General features: G+C 34.5%; 1 long non-coding RNA gene across 1 annotated transcript; it reads right to left on the bottom strand.

Moving 5' to 3' along the window:
- Positions 1 to 1746: 1746 nt before the first annotated feature.
- Positions 1747 to 5676, bottom strand: LOC125253845. The gene is made up of 3 exons (XR_007181553.1): positions 5173 to 5676; positions 3064 to 4143; positions 1747 to 2583 (listed from the first exon to the last, which is right to left on the bottom strand). It is a non-coding gene; the product is annotated as an uncharacterized LOC125253845 (long non-coding RNA).
- Positions 5677 to 8274: the final 2598 nt, after the last annotated feature.

The raw sequence follows: 8274 nt of genomic DNA, 5'->3' as shown, positions 1-8274 counted from the left end.
GAGAGTCTAAAGCCCCGTTCACACCGCCAGCGACACGCAGCGACAAAGCGACATGATCCCATTCATTTCAATGGAGCGCTGGCGACTTCCGGCGACAAGAGCGACAGTGACCGTTGGCAACAGAATGTAGGCGTGTCCAGAGCCATAGAGAGACAGAGGCTGCATCCGAAACCGCATACTTCTCTACTATATAGTAGGGGAAAAGCAGTAGGCGAGCGAAAAAGTATGTCCGAATCCGAAGTATTCATAAAAGAGTAGGCGAGAATTACCTGGGTGATGTCTAATTCTCGCGAGATTCGGACGTGCGTCTACTTAAAGTGCGTCCGAATATGCCTACTTACCTACAATATAGTAGGGGGAAAACAGTACGTGAAAGGAGCAGTATGTCCGAAATCCTCAGTAATCATAAAAGAGTAGTCGAGAAGTTCCCGGATGGCTTACTGCTCCTGCCCAGATTCTGAAGTGTTCATCCGATGGACACTCTTCTATCCCAGGAGGCCACGGGAGAGGATACGTCACACTCGAACACGGAGGAGAAAAGCGGCGCGGATGTTTTCAAATGTGAGTATTAAAAACCAAAAACTTGGTTCCTTGTGTTAAAATCGCATTTGTTGAACTACTGTAGAGGTGTAAAGACGGTAGCCAGTGTAGTATAGTTGTGATTTTGCTGTAAAAACACGTTTTATTGTGTACAGCTAAGAGGGGAGCTTCAATAAACACACGTTCGTCTCCAAAGTGGATTTACATGAATTCCAAACCATATACATCAGAAAGTCGATTACTAAATGTTTATTTAACATCTGACAGGAAAATATTCAATAAGTATTGCAGATAATGAGTACATCACAATATGAAATATACATCTTGAGTGATGTGTGTGTATTATGTAGAATTCACTGTTGTCAACACTTTACATGAATGAATGAATGTAAATAAACAAATGTACAAGTAACTAGACCTAAGTTATCTATTTTATTTGTCCGTTAGCACTGTTGGTAAATTAAGGAACATTTGTGTTTTTTAAGAAGTGAGTTAACACATCTTCAACATGTAAATGTAGTATTAAGCACATAAATCTCAGAAGAAACTTGAATCTTGTCTGATGTTACAGGGACAGATGATCACGTGTGTTTATCCGGTGGAAAGAGGCTGATGAAGGAATGATGGCATCAATGGCATTGAGTGAGTATACTACAGAAATTAATACAAATCTATTGAAATATTAACTTGTAGTTTATTTTAATTACTGTAATTTCAAACAGAGTTATTACAGCACTTCTGATTCTTGATGTCGGTATGTTTGCTGCAGAGCTTTTGTGGTGGAGCAGCACCTGCAAGATGACGGCGGCATTTGTGGGGGAAAGAAACCTGAATAATGACTGAATTTATATGGTTGGGTGAACTAACCCTTTAAGCCCCCAAATAGAAACTGTATGTATGCATTTATATTATGGTAGTACCTTGGGAAAGTAAACTTTAAGAAATAATAAGCTTTATTGAGTGTTTGTGCCCAAGACGCTAACAAAAAAGGATTTACAAAAATCACATTTACATTTATTTACAGGTTTACTTTTGGCAGATGCCTTTATCAAAAGTGACTAACAGTGCTCTTATTACAGGGATGATCCCCATGGAGTAACCTGGAGTAAAGTGTCGGACAGTAATGGCTGCGGAGATCGAACCAACAACCTTCTGCTTACCTTTAGCCCACTACACCACTAAAATAATAAAGCTGAAACAAAAAAATAGCACATAATTGTAAAAATATTGAATGAAATATGGCAGGAAACAGAATTCTGACATGAATTATTAAACGTTTCAATCAGTTTAAATGTTTTACATGTAGTCTTGTTCATGGAGAGCACATGAATGTTTGGAGCAGACACAGCAGCAGCCAGATTGTCCCGCACATCTTCTCCCACTCTTGCTTCAAAGTTGAGGGGTCCAGGGGTCCATCATCATCTTCCTCATCCTCTGGATCAAAGATGTCCCCATTGAGAGGAGCAGCAATGAGGGACATTATAGATGGCAAAGACAGGTGAAGGTGTTCATCAGCTGCTTCATCAGAATAAAGCTGCAGAATTGGCACAGCTGTGTTGAGATGGCAGCAGGGCTGAAATATGCGATTGTAAGAACAATAAGTTTGAATAAAGCTTTGTTTCATGTGTTGTTGACTTGTATATGTGTTTATTTATTGTGATGATTACTTTTATTCATTCTATAACTCATTTATGTTTTCTATTGTCTGTAAATAAAATATATTTATTTTATTCATGCATTAATTCATTGCTTGACTGTATATTGAGATGTGTTCACCTTGGTTGTATTTGTCTAGTGTTTATTCATGCATAGCTATGTCATATGACAGAACATTACGTTTTGCTTGTTTTAATAATACATTATTTTCTGTAAAAAATTAATATGATTAAGTATTGGTCAGCATTTATTATTAAGTGTTAGGGTGGTCTAGCAATGCTGTTCATTCTGGGTAATCTTATCTTTAGTAGTAATACGTCAGTCTTCTCCAAAGGTGAGATCTTCAAGCAGCTGTCCGACATCTCCTTTGTGCAGATATTGCAAATGCTGATGAAAACCGTACAAGGTAGCGTTGTCAAGTTACTGGTGCTGTGAGGTGTTAGTGCACCTGTCACTCATATCTTTTTTATTATATTATTATTGCAGAACTAACAGTCAGCAATCATAATGACAAAAAAATAGATTATATACACAGAAAAAAAGCACAATGACAAGGTTAAATATCTGAATAATTCAACATGGGCTTCAAAAAATACATATATTTTTTATTATAAGCCTAAGGGATGAAACGACAGTTAAATTCAACGAGAAAAAGGAAAACAGATTTAAGCCACTTTTGCTTGTGGATAAAATTGTATGCATATAAAATAAAGAAATTAACAACATATTCAAGAGATCAAGATTTTGGGTTTTCATTAAACGTCGTAGGTCACATGATAACGTCAACATGGCGGATTATATCCGGATCACATTCATACTCAACGAGATTAGTACCTACTCTTTTAGGCTCGTAAAGTAAGTACTTACTGAAATTAAGTACCTACTCAGTGAGTAGGCGATTTCGGACGCAGCCAGAGTTGCGACAACGGAAGTTCAAAACGCTTGATCGTCACGTGATTCGTGTAGCCTTCAGATAGTTCCAGGAAGTGCTTCGGCGGCAATTCAAAATGATAGGGTTAGAGAGACAGAACCGTGATTTTTGGTAATTTGTAGTCAATAAATGCATCGGTTTACAATATTTATGTAATACACCGACATGTGAATGTAGTATGTGTATGTAGTTACAGCAATGTTGTTTTTAAAAGCTGCTAATATTTGAGGATTAGTGTTGTCAACCAGCGTTGCCTGCCTTGTTAACATATTTCTGGCTAACATTACCTTGTTTAAAGATCGCGTTGCAGTTGTTTTAAAGTATTTTTATGTTTTTAAACTTGTTTGTTAGTTAAGGGCAATTATGTCATGTTCACTATGGTTTCACAGGGACAGGAGACCTGCAGGTGACAGGTGATTGCCTTTAAAAACCCATTGCAAATAAGTGAAATGTAAAATTTAATTAAGTTAAATTTAATTAATCTTAATGTTAACAATTCTTATGAACCCCATTCACGTATTACTATATATATTCATACACAATATATTCAATTCTAAAATAAAACATGATTATACACACACATTGACGTTTGCACTTGATTTAGTGCAATGGATTTATAAATTTATAATAAGCTGCATGTCAAGCACTTCGTCTGTCCTTTCCTAAATGTTCTTGTAGTCTCTGCTATGGTTTGCAGTGCTGCATTAGGATTATGCAGTTGTTTAGAGAAAGCAGTATGAATGCATGGTTTCCCCACTGACACAGAAAGGAGAAAGTTATGTTCAAGTCAGCAGGAGCAATCTAAATAGAACTAAAGATTGTGTGCCAAGTTGTGTGTTAATTATATACAGGTGTATCTGCCCTTTTTTTTTTTTAACAAAAAACAACACAACGTTTATGTTTATTAAAGGTTTATAAAATAAGGAGCAAGGAAAAGCTTGCAAAATCCAAGGAGCAGAGACAGTGAGGGTGCAGCATCATTGCATGGAGTCTTCAGGATCTGAATCCCCTTTGTGCTTGTATGGAAAGCAAGATAAAAGGAGACAAAATGGGAGAAATTAAATACAGTTGTAGTATATAATATACAGTTTTGGTATTTAGTATGATTTCCCATTTAGCCTAATATATATATATATATATATATATATATATATATATATATATATATATATATATATATATATATATATATATATATATATATATATACACATTTTTTTTTTTTTTGCTGCTTTTAAGCATTGTTTTTTTAATCTCACTTATAAACTTCCCTCTCCCCATCAATCCAAAAATCAGCTGAGCTGACACATAATAGACAGTCAACAGAATCACAATACATTCTCAAATATAAATTCTAAAATAAGGATTTTTTTTCTTTATTCCCAGGTAAAAAAATACTATAGTAATTTATAGTAAATACCATAGTGTTTTTGAACCATACTATAGTAAAGTACTTGAATTAATTTGTTGTGGTAATTCTATAGTTGCTGTGATAATATAACAACTATAGTAATATAAACAAATTACGTTACCCAATACTGTACTAAGTTCTCTACAACTTCAGGGTATACAATATACACTACAGTATACTGTAGTAAAAAAACGAAAGTATACTACAGTATTTATTACAGTTTATCAGTTCACTATACTGCAGTATTCTGTAGCATTCATTAACAACATGTTGTAAATAATATAATATATACAGTATACTACAATTCACTATAGTATGGTTCAAAAACACTATACTGTTTATTATAGTATTTTTTCACCTGGGTTGTACAATTAATAAGGAATAAGGATATTCTCATTTTACCACTTTCACCCACCACAAGCCCCAAAGTTATATTTAACTACGTTTAGAAGCCTTTTTCTCTAATTACACAACGATGAATAACCTGTTTTAATCTATTATCTAATCTACTATCTGATAACATCCCTTGAAACTATTCTTTTAGTGAGCAATATCAGCTAGCATGTTTTAATACACAAGTTAATTTGACTCAGATGTACTGATAATATAAAATCTTATAATTTAAACGGCTTACCTTTTAAAAGTACATCAGAAGCGGTCTGTTCTGCTGTTCTTCTACGGCGCGGCTGCTACTTCCGGGAACTATTGAGGCTCCACGAGCCGCCATTGCTGTAAAAAAACCGTTCCATTGGAGTCTATGGAGTTGTCGCAACTCTCTCTCTATATGGCTCTGGGCGTGTCAAGCGACGGGAGACACGCGACGAAAGTTCAGATATTTCAACTTTATGCAAATCAGGAGCGAATTTTGCGAGTGAAGACTCCCTGGAGCTCACGTCACCGTCTCGAGTGCAGGCAAGACAGATAGGAATAGTTCCGGAGTGATTTCACTGTTTTATATGATTTGACTGTACATACATGTATATAATAAAATGATGCGTGGAAAAGAAATTGTCGGCAGTCTTGTGAGTTTGATTCATACATTGATAGTTTGTGTGTTGTTATATGATGTTGTGAGCAGTAGGCTATAAAGCTGCAGTTCATATTACAGTTTCTCCTGCATTGTGTTGATTATTAGGGACAAGAAAAATTGATTATTTGTCAAATTCGAATGACGTTTTAGTTTTTTTTTTTTTTTTTTTGTCAGTATGAGTGAGTTTAATTTGTTGATAGACCGATCGTTAATCTAGTAAATCATTTTGCACTGAGCTCTGCAGTCACTCTACAACAGAATGTTACTTTTAATTACTTTAAACCTAATTCCTAGTCAAATTAGAATGATTTCTTAGTTTTATAATATCATTTGTGATTGCATTTTCTATAGATATGGTCAGACGTGCAGTCTACCAATGATATTAAAGTGACAGCACTAGGAACGCCCACAAGCGACTTCACAGTACAGAGACTAGCGACATGCAGCGAAAAAGTCGCTGGCGGTGTGAACGGGGCTAAAACAGCCATGTTGAAAGTTTTTGGGACATATCCTAATGAAATTATGAAATAATAATATTAAAGGATTAGTTCACTTCCAAATGAAAATTACCCCAAGCTTTACTCACCCTCCAGCTATCCTAGGTGTGTTTGACTTTCTTCCTTCTGATTAACACAATCGGAGAAATATTAATAAATATCCTGACGCATCCGAGCTTTATAATGGCAGTAAACGGGACCAACGAGTATGAGCTGAAGAAAGTGCTTCCATCCACATCAATCCATCATAAACCTGTAGCCTACTCCACACGGCTCAGGGGGTTTAATAAAGGCCTTCTGAAGCGAAGCGATGCGTTTGTGCAAAAAAAACAAAACAAAAAAACAATTCCATGTTTAACAAGTTATGAAGTAAAATATCTTATAAAGAAAGAATGGAAGAAAGAATGGATCTCCATCAGTCAGGATTTGGCCCAGAAGCTGATGTAATAGTGGACTACAGAGGTTATGAAGAAGAAAGGTCACTGTAAATATTGACTCTTTGCATTAAATGTTTTTGCCAATAAAGGCCTTTAAAATGTATGACGTGGTTAACATTGTTTTCCAGTATATCTTTCACATAAATGTGAAAAAAATCTATAAATAGGCCTACTAAAGCAGCAAACTTTGCGAAACACAAAATTAATGTCATTGCCAATACTTAATATCTATGTACAGTGCAAGTGCAGACATTACTAACTTAGAACACAGATGGAAATCAAATTCTTTGATGAAGTGTTTGTGATGCCCTGTGTAGTGTAGCCAGTACAAATGTTAAAAGTGATTTATCATTTACACTTGTTACACTATATAACATAAAGCACCATCACTTCAAAAGAATTCTTCTTAAAATCACAAAACCACTCTGGGTAATACTAAAAATATTACTATAAATGACTATAAACATACCGCTTTTGCCTTTTGGACAAGGCTCATGTTTATAACAGTAACCTTGGGTGGCAGACTCATTCAAACTAATGCAATTATATGGTTTTAGCCATGTTTCTGTCATACAGAGTACATCTGTGATCAAATCATTTACATAAAATGTTTTATGTAGAAACAGATCTAATATTCATCAAGTCAACCTTTATTATTTGTTTATCTGTTTTTTTTTATTATTATTATTTCTATATCTGTATTATATCTGTTTTATATTTGTAGAACATCCATTCAATTATTATCCTTAAAATGGGTTTGGGAGTTTTTTGTGTTTACTAGTTCATCTGTAAAAATCTGGTTGGAATCTATCACCAAACCACCTCCAAATGGTTTGAATCAGATTTGAAAAAATCTGATTTTATGTGGTTTTTCACTGTTCAGACTTAAAAAAAAATCCCATCTTTATAAAATCTAGATATGCAAAAAATCAGATTTTTGCTGCCAGTCTGAACATAGACTAATATTCAGCAGTATTATTGATATGACATTTGTGAATCGCTTTCTGTACATTTGTGTATAGCACAGCATGCATTTGTGGATTTTGGAAAATTTCTAGCCTCCCACCGTCTACTTAACAGTTTTTACTAGCTATATTAACACCTCACAAGAGTAGTCAAACTTGTATACACATATGGACACATATTCCTGTTATCCAATTACATTCCTGTTACTGTTTTTTTCTGTTTTTTTTTTTTTTTTTTTTTTTTTTTTCTTAAAGCAGTTAAACCACTATTTTGTAAATTATGTTTGGTCCATCAGTTATCCCATTGTTTAATAAATTGCATTACAAAAATTGATAAACTTAGCCTAACCTTGCATGCATATATATAGTGCTTTTTAAGGGCAAATATCAATTATTTGAACATTTGAACAGCAATCTCCTTTAGGGGACAACAAAGGAATTAGTTGACATGTTTTTAAACATGAGTTTTAGTAACAGGACTGAGAAAAATGCATTCATCTTCCACCTAAAAACCTTGTAAAAATGAAATAAAGTAACCTGAGATGGACCAATACATATTTTGAATAGTTAAATATGTTATTATATATATACAAAAAAGATATTTAAAAATAGAAGCTTTGTTTGGAAGAGTTACAACAAGCAAATTGCACCCATTCGGTGGAATGGCCCATATAGTGGGATTTTCTGCATCTATGGTTTAAAAATATAAAATAGCCTAAGTGCTGTGCTGTCAATTAATAACAACTGCAGGTTCAGGAATAACCATTAGAGGGCAGCTTTGAAGCGTTGCTTCAGGGCAACTTTAGT

Source organism: Megalobrama amblycephala, linkage group LG19 (genome assembly GCF_018812025.1).
Source record: "Megalobrama amblycephala isolate DHTTF-2021 linkage group LG19, ASM1881202v1, whole genome shotgun sequence".
NCBI lineage: Eukaryota > Metazoa > Chordata > Actinopteri > Cypriniformes > Xenocyprididae > Megalobrama > Megalobrama amblycephala.
Note: the sequence above shows the minus strand (reverse complement) of the source record. Positions and strands in the feature narration are given on the sequence as shown.